At 43.5% G+C, this 25,468-nt stretch overlaps 1 protein-coding gene across 2 annotated transcripts in view; it reads left to right on the top strand.

Moving 5' to 3' along the window:
- The first annotated feature begins 3,279 nt into the window (after positions 1-3,279).
- F13A1 (coagulation factor XIII A chain) overlaps positions 3,280-25,468 on the top strand; it is an 83,783-nt gene continuing 61,594 nt past the window's right edge. The window contains exons 1-5 of one of the 2 annotated variants that reach the window (XM_054191115.1): positions 3,280-3,349; positions 6,022-6,273; positions 7,389-7,506; positions 15,702-16,557; positions 22,729-22,894. The gene's annotated coding sequence lies outside the window, so the exon portion shown is untranslated. The remainder of the gene's footprint in view (positions 3,350-6,021; positions 6,274-7,388; positions 7,507-15,701; positions 16,558-22,728; positions 22,895-25,468) is intronic. The other variant, XM_054191116.1, reaches the window with a different exon arrangement.

The raw sequence follows: 25,468 nt of genomic DNA, 5'->3' as shown, positions 1-25,468 counted from the left end.
CCAAGGATATCAAAAAGCATCATGGCTTCATTCATTTGAGAACCTGTGTTGTATAGACAAACTGATGAGATTTTAAATAAATGAAGTGAGTGCAGCTGATGATTGTTATATTTTAGCTTCTGAAGACCACAAAGGTAAGAGCAAGATGCAAGGATCAACAGTTTTAAAATATTTATACTCTAAAAGAACGCGGGTATTTGTGCTAAAAGGAACTGGGAACTTGTATGTTTGCTTATATTCCAAATATCCCTTGTAAGGATATAAAATACTTAACTGGAATGGACCCTGATCCTTGGCTGTCACTGACTTCCCTGGAAGCAGGTTTGGGCTTGTGATCTGGAGCAATATGCAAGGTGGGCTTCTAAGCCAGGAATAAACTGCAAATTTACCAATTTCTTAGTTTCTCTTCTTTTTCTCCCTCCCCTTCTCCTGACAGACTCATCGTGGATAGACTCTCGCACCCACCACTGGCAACTTTAGGAGTGCACTGAAGGCTGCTCCTTTTTCCAGCCTTCTGGTAAACACAGGGATCACTCACTAGAAATCCTCTCCCCGTTTGTCCTTCCCAGTGGATCACATGCAGCAGTCCAGGAGGAAATATCTCACTCTTATAGGTCAAGTGGGATCCCATCGTCTTCATGCACGTGGCCAGGCTCTGCCCTTTGTTTTACTGTTGCCTTCCACAGCACATCAGTGAGGTACATGAGGGTGGCCTTTCTTTTATTCACTTTATGAGTGATAACATGATTTTATTAACAACGACGTATGGTAACTCAACCTGGTGTTGTTTCATTTTTTTCAGTACTTACTTTTTCCCTGCCAGTATGGATAGTGTGACAACATATTTTGGTGGTCTGTCATACAGACTCTTTTTCGTGCTTGCTCAGCAGGCTAGGCGTTTATTAGTTTGTTTGGGGTTTGTCTCAACAACTGGGGAAAAATATTTTGAACAGTATTTTGGACAATGTCTGCCTGAAAAGCTGTACAACTTGGCAAGGGGAATTAAGAGACCGGAAATAACTTTCCACTCTATTATCAGGGTATATCCTGAAGTGAAGGAATATCATTTTAGGCAGACTTGTGAAATCAGGAGGGGAGATTGAATTCGTTTGCGTTTATAAGTAGGACTCACTCTCAATGAAGATATGCAGTCTCTGACTTGACTGTGCATTGCTTAGGTTGGATTCAGAAGGAAGGACATAAAGGAAAAATGAGACTGTAGATGTGGACATCAGTAAAGTTTTCAAGATTCCCATTTACATGCCTGGTAAGAATAGGACTCCTAATGATAATGAGCAGAGAGAGAAGAATCGAGGTGAGGAGGAAAGTATATACAAGACTATTAAGGAGAAGCAGGCTTGAGAAAAGGTGAATTTGTTGATTTATGAAGGAGGCAATCTTTTCACTGAATGAAGACAATATATAAATTTTGTTTTGTTGTTTTGAAGATTGGAGTGGGGAAATTGAGGACCAATATAGATTTATCTCTTTTATTAATGTTGTGTTTTTGTAAGAATATACAGAGATTTCTTTCTTGTAATAGGCATTCTGTATTACTTGGAAAATGATCAAGAAAGGATTCCCTGCATACAGAAAACATTTACTTTCCAAACTCAAGGTTCACTTGGCAAGGAGAGAGAATCAACTGGTGCTGTAATGACTTCCTGATTCTGAAAAAGAATTGGAAGGGCATGGTGAACAAAGAAAGAAATGTTCATAAATCCAAGGTGTCCTTGAGGAAAACAAGGCTTCTAAAGCTTAGAAGATAAAGAAGCAAGCTCTGAGGCTCACAGGGGCAGAAATTAATGGCAAACAGGAAAAGAATTAAAAGGCTTCAATCGTTAGTAGTTTCAAAGGAACAGTTTCCTTTGTTTTCCTTGCCTTAAATGGAGGCTGATGTGGATCCTGGAGAACTAGGCTTAACCTTGATGCAGAGTCTGAAAAGAAGTTTGAAAGAAACATTTGTGGCTGTTGACCCAAATGATAACCTAACACTGAGCATGGTGTTGCACAGAACTGATGTCAGCCCCACAGACCAGTGCTGAACATGCCCTTAGGGTCTTCACAACCTCCTGGGGACACCAGAAATCACCAGCCCCACCCCTCAACTTGAAAGTGATAATGGAAAGGAGAGGACATCTGGGCTTCCAGAGGAGTGAAGCTCTTATCGGTTGGTCACTGTCTTTCAAATCTTTATTATTCATGCTGTAAGGGTGGCACTGCCAAACTGTGATCATCTGAATATTCAGCTTCTCTTCTTAGACCTTGCTGCCTGACCTCTTGCTCTCTATAAGATGATGCATTCCCCCCTCTCTGGTGTACCTCAATACAGCGGGATAAATAGTCTCCAATTACTGCAGAGAAAGCACATGCAACTTAGGCTATGTCAAGCTCCTAGCTGGCTGTGATGAGAGAAGTATCCAACCCTCGCTCACTGGGTCTAGGTCTGAGTATGACAAAGAAATAAAAAAAGGAGTGAGGTTACAGTGGAAGCGGGTGAGAAAAAGCTAAGTGGAAATAAAGACGACAAATCCTTCCTGCAGGCTCTGTAATGTAAAATGTGACATGTAGATGTGACTGGGTTAATGGTACTCACCGTGATACCATTGCCTGCTGAAGCCTGGCTATCCCAGAGGGTAGGGATACAACTGGTGCAAGAGTTACTCAAGGGGCTCCCAGAGGATAATATGAATGGCCACCACATCTCATTCCCTGGTGTCACTGGCTGTGGTGAACTCCAGGGTGGGCCTCTGAGAGAAAAGAGCATTGTGGGCAAAGAGGAGACAGAGGTCTGTGCTGACAAGGAGGATAGACAGGATGAGAAATAGCAGACAGAGGAAGTGTCCAGTGAAGTCAGGGAAGCAAAAGAGTCCAGCCTTCCTGAAGAAGCCTTCTTCCAGTAGGGAAGTTTAGGTATGTTCAGCTGAGGGGAACCATGTTTGTGTCATGTATCAGGCCCACAAGGTGACTTCATGAAAGAGAAAGACAATGTATCAAAGATTTTCACAATGATGTGGTGTTGAGATCTGGGTCATTCGGCTGAGGTCTAAAGAGCTGAGGAACCCCGGGAGAAAGCAGGTCGTCTCTGGCTTCAAGTTCCTGCCCCCCTCACAAGGGTTGCAAATGAAGGGAGGACTGTACTTCTTCTTGGGAGAAGCAAAATTTGGCTCACCAAGTACTTTGATGTCCTGTTGAGTTCTGTCTTTTTTTTTTTTTTTTTTTTGCCTGTGACCTCTTCAGACAGTTACCAACTGGAACATGTTGTGTTGCTGTTTCATTCACTTTCTTTCTGCAGAGGTGAAAGATGTGCCAAATCCTGTTGAAGAATACATGCATTCCAGAGGTTTAGGTAATGCTTGTGAGTTCTTTGATCATTTTTTTGAATTTCTGAACGTATCTACTTTTGTAACCATTCTACAAACTGAGAGGAGTGTCTATAATTCTCAACCAGGGTGGTGGGGTAGCCACAAGATTTTCACAGAGTTCACACCATACTGAAATAGGCCAGTGGGAGGCTATGTTGAGGACATCTAGCAGTTTCCATTCTAATTTGAAAAGCCTCTCAGTATATCTTCTTGCTCTGGTCCTAAGCTATTACCTTGGACCAGAACCGAGGTAGCTGGTGATCCAGCATCAGCTGCATCTATGTGGGTGGAAAAAGTAGATGAGAGTGGTTTCGACATAGTGATCCCTGAATGCTAATGAAAAGAGAAACACATTTGGCACCATTACAAGCCAGGCACTCTGAGGATTTCAAAATTGTGTCCTTTTTTATAACAATAATAAATTTGTCAGTTATATGGGGAAACATTGTGAAAAATGAATGTCTTTTACTGTGTTCAGAGCTGTTGCTCCAAATCCAGCGAGATAATATCCAATAAAACTTTGAGCTGGGAGGTTGAGTTCTGCATTGCTAAAGCCTTCATTATGTGTGGTTATAGAAAACGTACACATGTGCCAGTGTGTCTCATTGTTCTTTTGCTGTTTTATTATTTTGTCAGAATGAAGTGGCTCTGATTCCAGCTATGAAATGCAAGTTTATCTTATATTGATCCTGTGTCCGTGTATAGGTCCTTAGCAGCTTTGCAGGGTGCTGTTAAGACCAGTTAGGTTTTATTTGCAGCTGAACCATACTGTAGTCTGTTCCCTATCAAAACAAATTGCATCTCAGTCCAAATGTACTTTTTTTTTTTTTTTTTAAACTGTAGAGGGTTGTCATTGACATCACCCAATTTTTTTTGAATGCTTAGGGGGAGTTAAGAGCCAACCTTGGGCACCCCAAGGCAGGGAATGTGGCTCTGAGGTTCCCAGAAATGCATTGTTAAATGGCTGTCTCTGCCGTAGGCCCATAGCATAGCACCCATAGTCTGACCCAGACTACTCTTGACTTTATAGTGTAGGCCAGGTTCTTCATTCGGTGTCAGGCTGAAACTTATCATTAGATTATCTGTTGCGGTTTCTAGGATAACACACATTTCCTTTATGTCTTTGACAAATCCAGTAACTCCTTGTTTGACAAAGGTTTATGTTTGGTCCAGCTGGCATAAACTTAGGAGGTCTTCTATAACCAGGTTCAGTTTTCAGCACTCAATGAAAGTACTCCATCTCATGAGCAGTTAGCATCTGAATCTGAATAAGGTACGTCACATTACCAATCCACTTGTCGGTTCTTTAAATGTTATAAATCTAATTCACAACAATACCATCTTCCATGCGGTGTCATTTTTTTCCTAACTGGTGTACAATTTAAAAAATTATGTGTACATTAGCACCCTTCATCAGATCCTTGGAGGGATGGCATTACAGACACAATGACTTCAAACAGCATTGAAATACTGCAGCCTTTGAGGTGAGGTCTTTTTGTAGTGTGACCAATGCTATGCTAGGAAAAACGTAACACCTCAGGCTGGAACAAAGCCAATAGGTAAGGGCATGTGCTTGCCTAAATACCCTACCCAGACAAATCACAGAACATTTTAAAATAGAAGAATGATGTTGTACCTAAGAAATGAATGAAGAGATTTTTGGTTTAGCATAAACCAGGCAATGTTCTGGCAACACCAAAGGTCTTGGGAAAGACTATGAGGACTGTGTATTAGTGCAGCATCATTGGTATATCTCGTCAGATCCAAACTGAACTCCTTGAGGGACTGTGCCATGTGTTTTCTCAGCGTAAATAGAAAAGTTCTTGATGAAATCATATTTGTAGACAGCATTGAGCCTTTGCAGGGGAGAATGGGCACAAAGCAGACTAACAGTAAGACCTTACCATTTAAAACACTATGCTGGCAGGAGGGTGGCAGGAGGGTTGGGAATGGGCTGGCCTCCACCATGCTAAAGGACACCTTTCTGGGAGGGCGGCAATGTATTGGTTGTGGGTCCCCTCCTTGGGTAAGGAAAGCTCAGTGCTGACAGTGCATCTACCTGAGGATCAGACAATGGAAATTGTTATTCTCCACTGCTTCTTTCCTATCTCTGACACATTGTCTGTAGTACATAGTTTTAGGACAGTATTACCACATGCATCTGTCTGGGGCTGTGTAATGGGTGTGCTGTACCAAAAGAGAGATTTGCTGTTCCCCCTAGCAGATTAGAGCACAGACGTACCACTAAGAAAACTCTTCCTGAATTCACCCAACCGGATTTTGTTGGTGGTCATATACATTTAGAGAAATGCCATAGTCTTCAGTACTGTCCCTTAGATTGTGTACAGGCAATGGTTGGGTATCAGACCCTTTTTTTAATCTAAGGAGTCAGAGGCAATTGCAGTCAGAGAAATTTAAAGGAGAGAACCGAAATCAAAGGACTGTTTTTGTTTTGTTTTATTTTAGAGACAGACGTTAAGGTTTTGAATTTGTTATACCAGACCATCAAACGCAGTCAGTTTCCCCTGGTTAATTTTAGAGAACTAAAATATAAAACAAAATCACTTAAAACCAGAACCAGCTTTCATCCTTTCCCATACAGTGTGTCTGTAAACAACACAGTATTACAAAATATACTTCTAATTGTATGTTACAGTTTCCCCTGTGAGGATGAGCAAACATTTGCACCCATGGGGAGCAGCGTTTCATGAAATGCTTGGAGTTCAGCTGCAAACTGGTGGTCCAGATGATTCCCTGATGTCCACACACACTTTTAATAACTCAGTGCTCTTCCTCCTCCGCGGCCTGGGAACTCCTTCCTTAGTCTTCTGCTCCTTCTCCTAGTGCTGGATGGCAGGCTACAAACCAAGCGTCCCCTTCCCAGTTCACCTTGTTTGCTGGAACACTGGTAAGTCCACCCAGGCCAAGTGCTGCCAGAAGTCATCTCCTGTCTTCTCACCCCTGCAGCACTCCTTTCTGGGGACAAACACAGGCACTTAAAGGGCTTCAGTTGCTTGCTGCTGCTATGGCTTGCCCCATTGTACAGACCCAGCTCTGTAAACAGCATCTGTAGAAGAGTCCAACTGAAGTCCTGTCAGGTGTTTTTGGCAAAGAAGCAAAGGGGAAGGCTCGGTTTGAGTGTGGGAGGTTTAAAGCTTCTGTGCTGGTCTCCAAAGTCTCTCCAGAGCCAGAGCACTTGAACGGGAGTCCTACGTGGAGTGGATAGGCTTGGGTCTGCGCCAAGTCACAGCAGTGAGCGGTGGGAAGATGGAGAGGGCTTCAGCTGGGGGCATGTGTCCTCCGTAGCTCACTGTGGGTTCATTATTGGGTGATGGGAGGTGAAATGTTCAGCCCCTCTCCTTTTCTCTTTTTGCGGTTGCTCTGCCCACTGCTAATTTACATCTTAGGCATAAAAGAAATCTTTGTGTTCAAATGAAAAACATAAAGCTTCACTCTAGGGGCGATTAAAAATGAACAGAAAAAAGATTATAATATACTGAACAGTATTCAAATGTGTTTTAACTTTTCCAGAAAAATATGTCTGCAGATCTGCGTGCCATTGCAGAGATTAGTCTAGAGGGAATTGATACGTCAAACAGAACAATATAATGACTTCTGATCTTTACTGAAGTGGTGAGAGAAAGGAAATTTTAAGAAAGGAAGAAAAGCAGCACAGAAGGTAGAAATTGTGGAGAATACACCAGGAATTTCTGGAACATTTTACATTTCAAAAATATGCACGTGTGGGTTGTGAACCGCTTCATAATTGTAGGACCTGCCTCAAAATGTCTGTCAGAAATGCCAAGGCACTCATGCCTTTTTAGACCAGACTCTGACAGTAGAGCAAACCCATCAGAGAGGTCCCCAGTGTTTTATACGCATAGTGGTCACACAACGCAGAGCACTGTTGCCATAGCTATCATTCAAGTATCTCCAGATATGGTTCAAATGTCCAAAGACTGCCTGAGGTTGGAAATGGCAATGACAGATTTTGTGCTGGAGCGGATATTACCTGTATTGCAGGTACCAGGACTAACTTGATAGAAATGCAATCTTCCGCCCAGATCTGGTCCAGATCAAATTTGTACTGCTGAGTGCTCTGCTGGTGGAGGGACCTGGAGCCTGTGTCTGCGAAAGCCTGGTGAGAGATTCTGTTCTACCACTCTCCTTCTGGTATTGAATATCCTAGTTTTATGTCACGTACAATAGATGGTAGAATAGAAAGACAGAGCTTATGGTTCCCTATCTGTCACGTGAAAGTTGTCTATCTGGCATAGGGGAAGTTTCTCAAAGATATTCTTCCTGCTTTTCTTATGGCCAAACTGCACTACATAGAACAGATGTATTAAAACACGAACAAAAGAGAAGTGGGGAGTGGAGGGGAGCCACTGGCATGGGGTAACTTTCTCTTGAAATATCGCAATTAGGTTGTGTTATGATTGGACTCTGTCATGGAAAATGAGCCCTGAAGAGGACCTTAAGAGGTCATTAAACTACCTTTCCTTCTGAAGGCAAGTGCAACTATATCAACTTCATCCTTGACAGATGTGTGCCTAACTCCTTCTTAAAGGTATCCAGAGATGAAGGCTTTAAGTTGGGGCCTCAAAGATTAAATAAGCATTAACAAGCTATAGCAGTGAGCAGCTGTGATTACTAGAATTAAGCCTGTATTCTAAGGTGCTGGAAAAATTAATCATCATTTAAAAATATCAGTGTGTAGGCTAATTAGCCAAGGCACAAAGCTAATTTAAAATTAAGCTCTGGAGAAAGGTGAAACAGTATGAGACAGTAAATATCCTGGTCTTGCTTTTTTTTTTTTTCTTTCTTTCAAAATTTTGCTCCCTGTTTTTGTGACACTGATTTGACTAAAGATGCATAAACATCTTAATACGTTTTAGTAGTGGGGAAGGAGGGAGGAATGCAGTCAGAAGTGAAGACACCCAGTGTGGTTTTTATCTGTGAATTACCTTCTGCCTTTGTTTCACATGGGGTGGAGGTGGGCAGATGGTGTGTGGTAAGGCAGTAACTTAGTAAAGACTATCCAACTTCTTACCTGCCTTGACTTAGGAGCCACTAAACTCCCCTCTATCGGTTTGCAGAAACTGCTGCTGAAAATCTGTATTTATTACTAATTTGAGTTCATCTGGTTTAAATATCTGGCCAACTAGTTTTGTGTCTTTTATGCTTACTGTGGCCTTCTTTTAGCATCCTTTCTCTCCAAAATTGCTGAGGTATGTATGGGGACAATTATTTGTGAACTGTAGTCTTGACTTCAGAATTGGGTCATGAGTTATTGTCTGAGAATTTGGTCCTTAAAACTAAACTGTCAGCAGGAATCATTACAATTGCCTGGAAATATGCTGTTAAAAAATTCAGTTTGTTTTTACCTGGACAGCTTTTTACCAAGCTCTGCAGGGATTTGATTCCAAGCCCAGTGCAGCCGAAGGAGACCGCTGTTTGTTCTGCAGCAAGGCTGGGATTTGGACATAGGTTAGGCTTGCTTTATAGCACAGACTTAATTCTGTCACACACCTTCATATCTCTCTGGCATTTCGCTCCAAAGCCAACGTAGTAAAGACTACAAGGTTTTGATATGAGTGCATCCTTTACAGGTATAAATCCCTTTTCTAAAACGGGAAAAAGAGAAGTATATTGTGACTGACAGCTCAATCTAAGCTTTGCATCTAAGCAAAACCCCAGTCCATGCAGGAAGTGAATTGCAGAGCTTCAGAAATAGCACAGAAACCTACATTCTACTTGCAAATACACCGTTCATAGCTCCCACAGGGGCTGTAGCTCAGCCCCCTGCAACAAACACAGCAATCCGGGTGTGGAATAACACATAAAAATCTATGTTATGATATACACTCACAATAAGGCTGCCTTACAGCAGGTAGGAAATCTTCTAATTGCTCAGAGTATGTGTTGGAAGGTTGCCTTAATGCGGGGAGTTTGCATGGAAATGGAGCTGAGCGTGGCAGAGCGGGACTTTGAAGGTCCAATCTGGTCCCATGAAGCTGCAGTTAGACAGATCAGGCTTGGTGCACGCTAAAAGGAGGTGAGACAAAATCCAGCACCTTTGGCTGAGCATGTGAAGTGAGACCTGACATTTACGGCTAATGAGAGGTGTCAAAGTAGCTCTAGGCAGCTGGGCTCCATCCAACAGGGTCTGCTTTGCTTTGGTTTTGTTTCTCGCACAATGTGACTGGGTTTAAATTACAGTGGGTTTGTGGAGTGAAATCTGACTCTCTTAAAAAGACTCAGAAAAGGGGTTCAGCTGACCCTGGATGCTTTTTCCCAGCTCCTGAAGTTGTCATTTCCTTTCTTTGCAGAATTCTATCATTTCTAAGGCATGGTTCGTGCAAGAATACCTACGTACAGAAGGTGTGTAAATAAATGCCTGCCTGCAGACTGCGCCGGTAGCAGTGGCATCACAGTATGGGACGGGGCATGGAAAGGGTCAAGGTGAAAGCAAACCAGCCATCAAATCCTGCCCTCCCCACGCCAGCTCATGATTAAGATCAGGAGCTGGGTTGTGCCCTGCGTGGTGAGGGAATTAACATGGAGCGGCAGCATGCCGGCGGCAGCTATGGGAGGCCGGCTGGCATCGTGCGGATGAACACAAGCACAACATCCCCTTTCAGCTGCTGCACAGGGTCCAGGGTGTCCCCAGAATATCACGCAGGGTGCAGTCTAGCCACACAAAAGTGTCGTCCCGGTCCAAGGCGTTGCCTTTAGGGATCAGTGGGAAGGCAGAAGCCAAGTGCCCTCCCTGGGCTCTTGGCGGTCGGAAAGGATTGAAGGAAACCGTGTCCTAATTCCATCTGTGCGGCATAGGTTGTTTTTTTGCACCTCTGACGTAGTTTGCTGCATCAACAGGCTGCTGAATCTACCAGCGTCTATCCAGAGAGTGTTAATACCACGGAGGATTGAGCTGTTTTTTTGGATGGCATGAGTTTCTAGCACTTACTGAAAACTTGCAGATGAAATCTTAAAAATCTTGAAATTTCTAGAGAAGCAGTGAGAAACAAAAGACACAGGAATATTCGTGCTGTGGCATTCTGTCATTATGTTTAATGCAGTTCATAGTAAATGTTTGTGTGTCTGCGTGTGAATAAACATATACATGTCTGTCTGTTGAGTAGTTTCTCTCCCTTCTTGGGGTTTTTCTTATTAAAACGAAGAAAATATGTAGTTTCATATCACCTATATTTGCAATCACATTGTAAAAGAAAAGTTTTGTTGTAGCTTCTGCTAGTGCATCTCAAGAACAAATATCTGAATCGGGTTTATTCAGATACACCAAACATATTTGGTTGCAATGATGGAAATTATAAAACCTTTTGAAATGCTATTTTTTATTTGCCTGAATGGAAAATAAACAAGCCTTTGTTCAGTCCCACCTCAAACAATAATGATCTGGAGATTGTTTTAAATGCTGGAAAACACCCATAGGAGATACAAAATAGAGAAACAGAATTGTCAACTTTCCCGACTGATTAATCCTGGATTTTAAACTAGACAAACAAAATTTCATCTCAAACAATAATTTTCAGAAAATCACGACTAAATGAGAGGACAGCTTTCCATTGGCCCAGTTGAGTTTATTTTCATCTCTACTGCATGGTATCCTTTTCCATGATTAATCCCACGGGAGAATTCAATGTGAAGCAGGTTATGGGAAAGCAGTCTAATGAAAGTAGTTTTGCAACTTTAAAAACACAGCCATTCCCAGGATGCTTGGGTTTGCCATTCGGAGTGAAGGGAAGGAGACAAGCACAAGGTGCTTGAGGGCTGAACCTCTACCTCCCATCAGCACCTCCCTGCGTGCTGTGCGCTGCTGGCATGCAATGGCAGAGCTATAGGTTTGGGGGTGGGGGTGGTGCCGCTACCACCCTTTCTTTGGTAAAGCCCTGCAAGGATGTTTCTACAGCTCAGGCTACAAATGGGAATGACTTTGCCATCAGCTGTTTCCATCAGTAGGAGAAGTTTTGTACTACTTTTCTTACCGTGCATAACAGTTTTCCCTGCCAACAGCTTCATTGATCAAGGTGTAAAAGAAGGCAGGGAGCTGACATTTGCTGTCCTCTCCGCAGAGAGAGGAATGCTGGCTCTGCAACCTCATGAATGAAGGAAAAAAAAAAAATGAAATCGCCTTGCTCCCCTTCTGCAGAGTAGTCATTAACCTCGCTAATGGGGAAGGAGGTAGCTTTTTAAAGCCCCATGCCTGAGGGATTACACATGCAATGACTCTTAATGTCAGCATTGATGTTTCTGAGTAAGTTTGTACCCTCCTGAAAACATAACCCAGGCAGGCAGAGGTACCGACGGTCCAGATTTATCCTGAAGGGATGGATGAGAACAGGGGTTACAAAATAAAGGCCAAAACCGGTCCTGTTTATGATAAAGGAGCATCTATGTGTTTTTGTTTGTAAATGTGAATTTCAAGGAATAGATATATATACACTATTCAGTGTGCAAAATAAAAGGCTATTCACCAATGTTTTAATATTATGCCTTAATAAAATGACACTTTCCAGAGCTAGTTGTGACTTTAAGCCAGATCATGGCTAAAAATATTAAGGGAAGGATCACCACAGCAACAATCACATTGCTCCTCTTCTGCAGAGGAAGTGGAAAAACACTCAAACTTTTGCCAACCTGAATAAATTATCCAGATTATCAGAACTGTAAGGAAAGGAAAGCTGTATGTAATCTGCTCTGTGTGCGTGCCCGTGAGCGTGCGCATATGTGTTAACTGGATTGCAGCCTGTTAAATACCTATGTCAAAGGGGACAGCTCTGAATGTATGCTCAAGAGAAAAAAAATTACCACGGTTGTACCTTAATTGGCCAGCAGATACCACGTGCAGTACGGTGCTCACAGCAGCACTGGGGGACTCCAGTCCAGCGGCTGGGCTGGGCTGGGCTGTCCTGCTCGTGGTGCTGGGAGATGGGATGGGGGACACCGGTGCTCTCTTGGTCTCGTTCCAGCGTGAAGCTGGGAAATGGCTAGGTTATTCACCTGGATTTGGGAGCACAGGCACACTCTTGCTCTGGTCTGGCAGTTGGTTTTACGTGTTGCGTGCGGTTTGCTTTGCCAAAGAAAACCACCTTGTTATCTGGGGAGGGAAGGGCATGGATGGAAGGGTTGGGGGCAGAAGCAGTATTGTCACTGCTTGACTTTAAGCACCTTGTGCAGGAATTTGCACTGGAAGCCTTCTCCTACCAGGCTGCCCACATGGTCAGTGGAGAGAGGCTGGCTTTTTTAGAGGCGGCCCAAGGGAAGGACGTGACTTAGAATAGTGGTAATCATGTCAAGATCTTTGGTAAATTCAGGGTGCATCAAAGACCCTGAAATCATGTTAAGGAAGTCCAAAAGCATGTGGCTTTTGAGCACAGGAAGACAACGTTAGGGTTGGAGTGCCAAGGGTGTGCATTTCTATTCCTGCTTCTCCTGCCATTAGGAAGAGCTCCTGTTTAGCCGTTTGCTGGTTCCATACTAAACCCTGGATTGTTCCTGCCTGCCATCGTTTTCTGACTTGGGTTTATAGCTAGAAATGTCCCTCGGTTTTTCTGAGATCACACATTTTAAATAAACAGTGCCTGATTGTTTTGTGTCTTTAGCATTTTATACCTTTCAGGCTCATAGATGCTTTACAAAGGAACATTTTGCTCCTGTTGAACAAAATAAGCCAACTGATGACAGACTTGCTTTTCTTCATTTTCTTTCATGCAGGCCAGTGCAGACTTGGGCTTGGCTAGATGACCTGTATCCTGGCCCCATTTGGGGTATCTACCAAGTGTTGTTGCATATACTGTAATGTTGATGCAGACTGAATTCCAGTAATCACCTGTACCTGATGGTAACGTGGCTGGAAAAGGGTTAAGACAGCTGCTGTCAGAAGTGTAGGGGGCTTTCTACTTGTTCAGGGCCCTTGTGTGCCAGTGGCGGGGGTGGGGGAGGTACATGAGCAAGCAGGTTTAAGTTTGATCACAGCTGAAGAGCCTCCAGCTTGCTGTAAAGAGAAGTTTATGGCAAATTGGTTACTCTGCAATATTCTGCTGTTCATTTTTTCAAATGTAAATTTTAAAATTTGCTTGCCCATTCATTTCAAGAACGCTACGGGCCCGTCCACTCCTTGCTCTCTTTTCTGTCGTTTGCTGTCTGCCACCTTGCTGTGCCCACTGTGGCTCCAAGGCTGGCAGCCTGCTGAACTGCAGAGCCTTGCCACATGGCATGTGCTTTTGGGCAGGATTTTGTGCTGGCTGGCAGTGACACTCAGCCATTGCAGTGGGGAAAATCTAACAGCGGCAGCTGGAGTTAATGAATCCGACATCACCCTGGAACAGGGATGGGAATCCCAGAGCTCAGGGGGTTTTCGTGGAGGTCTGCTACAATCTTGATGCGTGAGTGACTGGAGGAGATGAAAGCACATCTGGATAGGCTAAGGAATACATATACACTAGATTTTTTTTGCATTATATTTAATTCAGTGCTTGTGCATATAGGTGTCCCCCCCCATCTCTTTTTAAGGTTTACTTGTTTTTCTGTGTAAGGAAGAATACGAGTGGTGCATGTGGTTAGATGAATGTCTACTATGATTCTGTTATTGTGTGCTGGACCTTTAAAAATAAAGTGTTCCCCAGGCTGTAGTCTAGAAGGGATTGCTATGCATCAATGCAAGATGGCCCTTACAGTGAGTTACACGCTTGTTTTTCTCTCACGCGGTTGTTATTTCTCTCCTTGCTTGTTTGATTTAATTTGAAACAAAAGCCATTCTGGTTGTAGGAAATTTTGATTTAGGTGTTCAGGAAATGGAACAGGATTACGTCTGTGGAAAAGGGCACTGTGGAAATCCTACAATAGCAGCATGTTACTTCACCCACCATTCTGTCAAAGCCAGGTCTGGTCAGGACATCTCCTCTGTACAGTCCCGACCTATCTGTCAGGAGGACAGACTCTGAACTAGATGATAATACAGGTTGATTTTCTTTCCCCTTCAAACTCCCTTCCTCCAAACTAAGGTGCATATATTATAACCAACACCCTAGTCGACAAAGCTGAACGGATTGCTAGCTGCGAAACTCATGTCTGGGTTCCCAATAATGAGATAATGTCTAAGAAGCCACCAGTTTCTATGATGCAGATCTACTAGATGAAAGTCTCAAATATCAAGGATATATCCAGACCAGCTATGGGTCAGATGCTTCTACCGCGTATGTATTTTTGTCACAGAATCAGCTCGTTTGTGTTATAGTTTGGGAATAAGAGACTCAGCAGCCTCTAAGCTGAACACAGCCTCACAGAGTGCCTTCCTGGGGGGCTCTCTGTTGTACCTTCCTGTCAAATGTGATGGGAAATCAATGATGAATAGGAGATCCCTAATTGCCATGCATACTTGTCCCTGCGTGGTGTCAAAATCTGAGTTGGCTGCTTATTTTCTCATATTTTACATATGACTTATTTACTTAGGAAGGGGAGGGGAAAGGAGGAGGCTATTTGGGGTTGAAGTGAAAAATGAGAGAAAGGAAATTTGGCAGTGATTCTCTGCTGGAGCTGCTAGGAGGCCTGCAGAAACTTGTCCCATATCTGCATCCCCTGCGCTTGTCGTCAGCTCATGCTTTGTTCTGTGCTCGCAGCGGGGTCTCAGGGGAACACAGCTGCTGCAGCTGCTTGTAGACCAAAACGTGACCTTTTGAGTAGCCAAAGAATGATGCATTATTTAGTGCATTCCCGGCTGAAATGGAAATGAAATGATTTCATGAGCAGAATGATTTGTTTGTCCTTTCACTTGGATGCATCCTCTTTGGACCACACAATAGTGTGGTGCACACGCCACTCCTCGTGGTTTCTTCTGGGTAAAGCTCTTGATAAGACAAGCATTGCACTTTGAAAAACACTGACTGTTAAGTAGAAAGACCCTACTAGCCAAATGTAATAAGCCTCAGTTTAGAGGTATTGAGTTTGCAAAAAACAACTTCTATTTAAATAATGTGTAGGAGTGAAAGCTTCCTGGTGAAGTGTACGTCTCTAGACTACCAGCTGATACTGCTAAGTATCGTAACCAGCTGTTATTTCAACATGAAGTATTTTACATCTTTCAATTAATCAAGAGTCTCTTGGAAGGTGCCATAGCAGGACGTTCATTACAGGGACGTTAAACGAATGGAGTATTTGTCATTCTCATAGACAGAGTCTTCAGCAGCTGCCTCCCAGTGATCTCTGATAGCCAGATACTTAGGCACTCTGCTTATCCTTTGGGCAAAGGAGGGGAGGCAGATGGGAACAATTTTTCACAATGTCTAACTTTAAATTTCCTATGTGGTCTTCCAGACAGTGATTCAAAGAACCTGAAGCTGGAGCCTACCTCTCCTGCTGGCTGTGAATGAAGACGGCAGTATACTTTGCTGCAAGTCCATCTGCTCTTGAGCATTATAAATACCTTTAAAAAGACCTATCTAATAGTGTCTTTCCTTTGAAGTTTCCAAAAACCATTTACGAAGGCTTGAAAGCGGTATTATTCACGTGTTTCAGATGAAGAGAGCTGAAGTGTCAAGGTAACAACTGGTTTGAGAATGACTGTCTTTCTCCAAGCCATGAGCGTGTGGAGGGACCTGGGGGAAGATCCAGTGTTTACCAGGGATTTCACTGAGCTCAACAAGCCCTGAAATGTAGGAAGAAGAAATCTGCACGAATGAAGAGGCGCCCAGCAGACCATGCTATCTCATTGGAGAACCCAGTGGTAAAAATTGTCCATGAAATGATAGACATCTGCTTTTGTGGGATTATTTTTATTAGTAAAGTATTAGACGGGGTAAGGCAAGTAAACAGGGATTCTGTAAATGACTGCAAGTGCAGTTGCCTGTTTGACACTGTCTTAATTGTTACCACAAACAGCACAAGATGATGAAGAATGATCACCTTTCTACTCAGAAGATAACTGCCTTTAAAAAGAAAGGAATGAAACCCAGCTCTATGATTTCTAGGATCCCAATTAATTAAAATGGATATGACTAAAGAAGCATAAACAGCTGAGCAGCTTTCAGCCATTTCCCTGGCACGTTCTTACTGACTCTGAGTCCTTATTTCCAACCACAGTGTCTGCTCATCCTTTTGCAGCACCCTTCAAACCAGCCTCCCCCAAAGGATCCAGCAGACGTGGTCTGAGACAAGAGCTGAGCACAAGCTGGTAAGCATTCACTGCAGGGAGTTCCAAGTGCCGTGGGATTTAGTCAAACAGCAAAGTACAAGCTTCTACTATGACTCATCTGGTGTAAAACTAGTGCTAAGTATTGTACATAATTAAGACAACATTATTACAGTGAGATAGCACTTCTTTTTTTGGCATGGTTAAAGTCTTGAAAAGGTGTAATGTTTTCAGCCTTCAGAGCTGTGAAGAAGATGAAGACTTATGATGGGAGTTCATACTAAAAGATATCATGGCTACAGTGAATTTAGATCATAATTTGCGTTATTCCTGAAGCTTTGCGTGTGTATTTCAGTCACCTTCATGAAAGGCTGTGTTTTTTGTGAGAATAAACACAACCTTAAAGTAGTAATCATTAGATAAGACTTGCATCAATGGCCTCTGTAGACACTCCAAGGGTTTGCTGATTTTTATGCCACAAATCATGTATTTTATTTTGAGCCACATTTCTTAAAGAGATGCTACTGGTATTTCAAGTAACAGACGTGAAAAATTATATTTACCATTGAATGCAGTAGAAATGTTGGCAACAGTGGTGTCAGAAAGCTATAGATTCAACATTTGAAGACCGACTGTCAGCAGTTACGGAACAGAAGTGTTAGTCAGCCAATGGCCCGAACGATGGGAAAAGTTAAACAAGTAGGTCATTACAATTTGCCTACTTGCCCCAGCTTTTTCCTTCAGAGGTCCACAAATCAGCTTTGCTTTTTATGAATGCATGTTCTTGGTTAAAATTTGTTATGGTATAATGCAAATAAATTCTGCGTATTCGTTGCTCAAAAGCCATTTTTCCAGGCTACTTGCTTCTCATTATACTTAACTAGTAACTGCTCTTTATGGTGTTATGATATTGTTTCTGTTCATTGATTAGCTATCTGACTTGCAAGCAAGAGGTGGGAAATCAGACTGCAAGATGGTGACACGAATCATTTTAAGGGACAGGACTTTGAATGAACCTATTTCCATCTGTGTATTCCAGTGGATGCCTTTGAAGCATGTTTATGCTCTTACTTGAAAATACATTGGCTACTTCTTCAACCTAATGTTACCACCACTTTTCTTATCATTTCCTAACATGCTACTTGTACCCCATTTTCATGCACATCTCCAAGGAATTATCCAAGAAAGTTACAGGGACTACAGAGTTTCAGGAGGAATCGCGGGCAAACAAGGCGCTGGGGTCAAGACATCTGAGCCACAGCCAGTGAACCCCTTCTTTTTGTACGAGTTGAACAAACTATAATATTTTACAAGTCTGAAGATGAAGAATTCCAAGGGCCTTTCTGAGAAAATGATCATTTAATATAAAAGATAGATCAGTTCCCATTTTGTTTGCACTGCTGTTTTCCAGATGAGTTTCCAATCTATTAGAGAAGTAGTAAATGCTCCCCCAGCAACCAACCATTGATGTTTTGAAAGGAAATCAAAAAGCAGTGTAAGGTTGTTGAAGAAAATGGCTTTAAAGGAAAAGAGTAAAAGATCATACCATTCCTGTGATAGCTGCAAAAGTTTGTGAAGATTACAGCTGAGAGAGAGATGGGCCGGAGAGAGATCAAGGAGTCAAGGAGAAGATACCTGCCTGCAGAGCTTTGTCCTAGCATGTTTTCTTGGAGGCTCCCAGCCTAAAACTTTGTAGAGGTTGATCTGTTAGGGGCGCACAACCAGAGGTGGAATTGCGGAAGAGATGGATAAGCCTCAAATGGAGAGGGCGCCTGTTCACCATGGTTATTATCTTGTACTTTGTACGGCTTTGACAGGATTTAAACAGCTTCTTGACGCTTGAGAGAAATACTGTGCAGGCCTATTGTTCCTAAAGCAGGGTTTCACCATCAGCTGAGCATCCAGGGACCTTGCTGTGGGTGCATGCTGGAGTTGCCCATCTGATGCAGTGTCTCTCAGCTGATCTGACTTTTATCTTTACTCCAACCATGAGCTCACTACGAGCACAAAGGGAAAAGTATTTGTATTCCACTGTGCACATTGACAGTAATTTTGTGGATGCAGGACAGCGCTATAGAAAGAGACAGCTATGTGGAGTGTTTAGAAGGCATTAATTTCTTACATTCTCCTTTTTCGAACCAGACTGCAAAAGGTTATAGCGGGAATAGCAAAGGAAAGAACTTGCAGACTTCACAAAAATCAAAGCCTACCGCTTGTGTTGGATGGGTGTATTTGGCACACATCTGTGATTATGAAATTACTTTTAAATTGCTTTTAAACTTCATCTGGATAATGATTCATCCTTTCAATTTCCTTTGTCCCTTCAGAACATCCGCCATTAACAAACCAACCAGTTGTGGTGTTTTACAATCCATGTTTGAACCTACTTCTCAAAGCATTGCACACTTCCTTAAATAAGCAATTACTCATTTGCACAAAGATAAGGTCAGCCTTGGGAATGAAAGATGGATGAACAACGCACTTTGGCAACCATCTTTGAAACGAGTCAAGAAGCAGTTGCACCAGAGACTTATTAAACTGCAACATCAACAGGCAGCTTAAGTGTTTCTGTACAAACAGATATTGTACAGCCTTGATTTGGTTGAGCTGAGCCCATTACAGGATTTAGGCATATGCCTAAAGATGGAGTTACTTACATGACTGAAGTAAAGATGTGCCTAAGTGTTTTGTTGTGTATGGGCCTACACACTACATCTGTGTTTGTATTAAGAGGAAAAGCTGTTCTACAAGACATTCGTGCACTTTGAAATGTATTTTTGTTCTGAACTGGAACAGGAAGTTTTACCCTGAAGTGAAATTTAGGAAATCTTTAATTCCAGAAATCTTTAATTCCAGAAATCTTGTAATTGAGCGTATGTGAAACAGTGTGTGTCAGTAATGTTGAAATGCTTTGTGACATTAAGATTGAAACATTACGTGTCCACATATGTTACTAAATTAATTAGAACCAACTGTCAACTAAGCATGCTGGGATTGCCTGGGTTGTGTATTACCCTCCCTCTGGATGCAGGAAGAGCTCTGATCTGATCTAGCTTCTTGGATGAGGTGCAGCGCTCCATGAACACTGCTGTTCAACCTGTGCATGATGTACAGCTGGACATACTGAACCCTCCTCAGCCCAAATGGCTTTATGTAGGGACATCAGTTTAGGCTTTGTCCTTGGAGGCCAAGGGAGCTGACAGAAGTATTCTGGTCTACAGTATGATGCCATGAAAACCTTAATTTGTCTTTCCGTAGAGCACTGAAATGTATGCTCAGCCCATATGAAGCTATTGCTTTCATGACTAAACAAAACAAGTTTTGATTGCAGACATCGATTTGCACACATGAAAGATGAAACAATTTGTTCTAGTTTTTCGAACATATTTCTGGATTGCTTCCCTTGGGTGTTAAACTGCTGTGTTTAACATGTTGGTTTAAAATCCAAACCTGAAGATTTGTGCTTTAATCTGTAAGGATTGCCGTCAGTGGAATTTTATTTTCTGTGGTTTTATTTTTGACTATAACTATATAGTATTTGGGGGAAAGACACTGAAGTGACTGAATTGTGAATACAATTCTGGCACTTCATTCTCTGATATCCCCACTAGTCTATTAGGTGAATTTCTTCTCTTGTATTTATACGTAAATGGTAGCAACTAAAAGTTCAGATAATTACCCTTAAAGATGCCAAAGAAGTATTAGAATGGTATTGGAGTGTATTTAGAATGGCAAAGGAATGCAAGTTTATAGATCATCTACCTCACCAAAAGCATTTGGGAAGCATTTCGGGGACTTGGAATTGATGATTCTTATGGGTCCCTTCCAACTTGAAATATGATTCTATGATTCTGTCTCAAGTGTCTTGTACCAGGTCTTTGACATGAGTGCTTTAGGGGCGCAGGGCACAGACCCTGTGCTTGTGCTTGTAGGTGGTTTGGGTCTTCCTTGGCTTGTCGGTTCCAGCCCAGATGTATCCAAAATGACTCCACATTGTCCAGGAGCCATGGTAGTTTGGGCCACCACAAATGGATGACCCTCATTTGCATCTGAGGCTGTATGTGACAGGTGAGCCCCTCTGGAGCTGAGGGCTGCAGCTCTGCAGCAGCCAGTCTGGGTGCAGGACTGACCTGCAGCTACTTAAACCCAAGCTGGCTCTTTGCAGAAACTTTAAGGTTCCCCTCCCTGAGCTCCCCCAGCCTGTCCTGCCATAGACATCCCAGCACCTGGAGACTGCAGCCTGGCTGCAAACGTAAAAGCTAAAATGACCAAATCAAAGATAAGCATGTTTAGGTAACTTCTTGCTAACTGCTTTACCAGAACCAATTGTCATTTTCTTGCAAGCTTTTTCAGTGTTGTGGAATCAGCATTCACTATAAGGAGGCTGGTGCATTGGAAAAAATTCAGGCAGCTCTGTGAGTATATAGCAAGAATGATAGGCTTACCAGACTGAATATATTTTTTGCTCTGCCTGCCTCTAGACACAATGGCGGTTCAAAAGGGAGTAGGTATCTGTCAACAGTCTCTGAAAGGGGACCATACAAATAATCTGTTTCCCCTGCTTTTCAAGTTGCAGTCCCTCTTCTCAGTCTCCTTGCCTGATGGACCAAGTAGGATTGATCCCTAGGCCAAGAGCTTCTCTTTGGGTATATGGGGTTAAGAAGACAAAGTGGTACTGAAGCTATTGCTTTAGAAAAGTCTCTTTGTTTGGCCCAAGCATGCAGCACATGTGGTGAAATTTATTTAGACAAATATTATATCTAAAATGGCTTTTCCTGCTTAAGTCTCTGGGTAGTTATGGCTTTGCTTTGATGTCCTGTCCTTTTGTTTCAGGGTTGAAATAAAAATCTACGGTCCACAGCCTTTGTGTCTCTGTCAGCTTCTGGGTCAGCTGCCCACAGCGGAATTACCCAATCCCATTTTTTGAGAGATGTTCTTTCATCCTTTAAGGCCTCAACTCCAGCAAAACATAAACCACTAACCTTAGCTGGAGCCTGTGAATATCGTCTCTTATGAAAGACCCTCTTGCCCAAGCTTGGCCGCTCTCTTACACTTTCTGTAAGAAACTAGGGTAGCCCCTAGTACCCAACCAACTGAATGCTTTGGCTTCAGATGTCAGCAAGAATAGGAGTGGAAACCTGGGTTATATGTTCATAACAGACAGTACAATTGCTTTCTTATTTTGCTGCAGTTACTACATGTTATATTTCTGTCTGAGGAAGTTAAACGCCTTCACAGACAAGTATAAAAAGATGCATGTGTTTTCCCAAGCCTGAACTCATGAGCTTGTATGTACTTTACCATCATCTGACGCTTGTTTTAAGAAATGTGTTTTACATAATTGGCCGTGGCAGACGTGTATTCTGAAAGAAAAAAGTGTATTGAACTGTATACTGTGTACCACTGATAATAATTTGCAGCAGTATCTTCCATAAAAGTAAAGGATAATTTAGCACTAGAACACCAGGCCTCAAAACCAAAATAAAATCCTTTTTTTTTTCCGTGGCTAGACTTAGGATTCATCTCACCTCACTGTAGACACATATGGTAGGACCCATCACCCCAAGCTCCCTTTGCAGTCAGTACAGGGAACAGGCACTTTTAGGCCATGATTCATCTGACCTATTTACATGTCTGCTGTAGGAGGAGATGAATCACTGCCGAGACTAGATCTGTGCGGAGGATAAAGGGAGCCGAAGATGGCCAGCTCAGATGTAGATGCTTATACAAATCTACAGTTTGAATTTAGACTTGTGGTTTGGAACAACAATTTTTCAGAGAAGAGTTAAATTTTCTAAGCCACGTATTCCCAGCAGAATGTGTGTACGAATATATATATATATGGTTTTTTTCTTCCCACAACAGAAACATTTGCAACAATATCTTTTGAAAACTGCCCTACATCCCCTTCTCCAAATGTTCTGCCATCTGAAGAGCTGCCATTTTATCTACTGCCTCTGCCCCTCTTTCACACATACAGACGTGTGTACACATGCCATGTTTCAGAGCTGGGCCTTCTGAATTTTCAGCATTAACTCAAAATATACTCCTCTGTACGTGGTAGCCAGAGCTGTTACACACAGGCAGATATATTAGCTGGTTTTGTTTTTTAAAAAAACGCGAAGCAAAATATGCAAACAAAACCACCAAATGAACATTTCTGAAATTTGCTTCTGTTTAAAAATATAATTTTTTATTCATCTTTTCTGCTAGAATCTGCTCTACTCTGCCTGCAGCCTTCACGAGGCAGGGCATCGTAGGAAGAGCAACGTCGGTTTCTGGGAGACGAGTAATGATGCAGAAGGAGGGGGAAGACAAACTTGATCATCTAAGAAAGGGTGCACGTTCCCAAGTGAAGCTCTGAGAAGACAAGAGAGAGGTAATGTTGTATGATTATGTATAGAAGATCAGAGTTGAAAGAGTCTGGTTTATGGGGAGTGAGGAGGATGTCCTCGCAGGTACGCTTCTGCACATGCTGTAGTATAATGTCCCAGTGCGTCTGAACACCCGTCTAGGCTGCAAATGGCACGAGGGTCATATATTCAAAAAGGAAGAAAAAAAGTCACCCTGTTGTAGAGCTTTACAATGCTCAGCTGCTGCCGAGGAGTGCTTGGTGTAGCTACAGTAGTGGTAGGCAAAATATCCCTCCCATCCAGTCGCTGGCACACAGCAGAGCAACCCATTTATGTGAGCACCTGGTCAATCAGTTCGCTTGTGACAGATCTTGGCACGCCCTCTCCTCTGGCTGTAAAGCTTTACTGACTCTTGTGTTTTGCAGGAATTTCCCCCCCCCCAAAACTCTTGTCTGGCATGGGAGGACTTGGAACAGAGCGATACTGGCTCTGGCGACAACAGGAAACTGCATTTTGGATAAACGTTTATGGTGCAAGCTTTCCAGCCATTTCAGGGCTTTTCTGTGGGAGTGGGAAGGCTGTCCATCATTCAAAGTCCATTGCAGTCAGTGGGAAGAGTGCCCGTGACTGCAAAGGTCTTTGGCAAAGGCCACAAGTATCTGAAGGCTGCCTCTGAGAAATGGGCACGGGCTCGCAGCTCCCTGCGGGGCACAGTGCGGAAGCGGCTTCAGGAAGAGAGAGTGCTCTTTTACTGGTCATCCCAGTGCATCATTCATTAAATATAAGGCCCTCCAGGAAAACCAGGGCTTTGTGTTCTCCATGCCCCTCCTGCATCAGCCCTGACGTCAGTCGTTTCGAACCATGGAAGTTAAATTAAGGTCAGAGCAGTCTAATAGGCAAGGGAGAGCAAATGCTAAGAAGCCAGGGTAATGAGAAAATACCTGCCATCTGGAGCTGTCATAAGCACAAATTTACATCACTCCCACAAAATAAATAAATTACAGCCTGCGGAACGTTACTCTCCCTGGGTGCAAAGCCCTGCTCCTGCCACGACCGCCAAAAATTTTGGCCTGCCCGCTTTCTGCGTGATGGTGGGCTTCTGCCGAAAGCCCCGGAGAAATGTGCACGGGCGCAGGGACACATCTGCAACCCCTGGCTGATGGAGCACAACGGCTGGAGCGGGATCTGTTCGGCTGCATCCGCTTGCTCCCTTCCTCCCTCTGACGGAAAGTTTTCCTCCTGGCTCTGACAGCACCGCAGCCACTTGGGGAAGCACATGACTTCCTCGAGAGACGGCATTTCTTATTTGTGTTGCAGGCCTCCAGCAGGCATGGCACCGAGGCAATATTTATATCAGTTTTTGTAACGTCGTCGCGGCAGCTGCAATTTCGGGAACTGAAGTGCTGGCTGGAAGTGGAGAGAGAGGCACAAAGCACACCACGCCACATAGAAATGAGGGTGGAGGGAAGAAAAAAAAAAAAAGAAAAAAAAGGAAATAAAAAAAGAAAATCGGTAACCAGCCTCCTCCCCCAGAAAGCTCGTTGTGTTCCCGTGTGCCAGGGGTGCCGCTTGCCCTCCAGATGGTTACCGCAGGGCCCATCTGCCTAAAAGTGAGTCAATGGAAATCACAGCTCAGGATGCCAGCGATGGGACCAGATCTGTCCCTGCAGGGTGCCTGCCTCCTGGGGAAGCAGGGCAGGGGAAGGGGAGTCCCCCGGCTAGGTGGCTTTCCATGCTCCATGCCTAACAGCCTGCTGGGGAGGTGGGAGAGAGCCCAAGCCCTTTGGCTGTGAGGCAGGCAGTGTAGATAGCAAGACTGCTGCCAAAACCGCTGCAGCCTGGTGCTGTGCCTTGGCAATTAGCCCTAGCAGGCTCGTTAACCCGGCCACAATGCCGTGCTAGTGCAGCCATTCTGCTCCCAGATCCCTGCTGTGCAAGTGTCCTGGCTTGTGTGGAGCAACCTCGCTGTGGCCTCTACTGGGAAATCCCCAGGGAACCGGCATGGGGGTCCTGTCTTCCAAATGATTTACCTGCTGCTTCCCATTACAAAAGTATGACTCGATTCATATTCCTGTTCATATTCCTATTCGTATTCAATGATTTCAATGGTGTTAAGCCAGAAGAGGTTTGAGGCTTCACTGATGCGATGGGTCTGGAAAGCCATAGCTGGATGAAAGAGAGAGGAGTCCTCTTCATTCTGTCTTCTCACTCCATCAACCCTGCAACTGAGGCAACTAAGTGCCCATGGCTTTCCCATGTGTATAAGAGGGGCTCTCCACTGCCCAGACGTGCTCTTAGTAGGTGATTTGTACCTCTGCTGCCAAACAGCAGTGGCTGGCAGGACAGTGGGCCTGAGTTCTTCCCTGTACACTGCTTTTTCTCCATGTAACTCCACAGGTCTGTGGAGTTATGTCTGACAGAGGAGGTGTCACACCATCCCCAGTTATGTTCGAGCTTGGTGGAACTGAACAGAGTTGACATGGAGCTGAAATCCTTCTACCAGGTACTGCCCAGACCCTGGTTGTTAGGTGATGCACGTATTATCATGGGCAAGAGCTGAAGATACCTTCGCTCTCCTGAACTGCACAGGGTCTCAAGAA

The sequence above is a fragment of the Rissa tridactyla genome, chromosome 2 (genome assembly GCF_028500815.1).
Source record: "Rissa tridactyla isolate bRisTri1 chromosome 2, bRisTri1.patW.cur.20221130, whole genome shotgun sequence".
NCBI lineage: Eukaryota > Metazoa > Chordata > Aves > Charadriiformes > Laridae > Rissa > Rissa tridactyla.
This window is presented reverse-complemented; position numbering and strand designations above follow the sequence as displayed.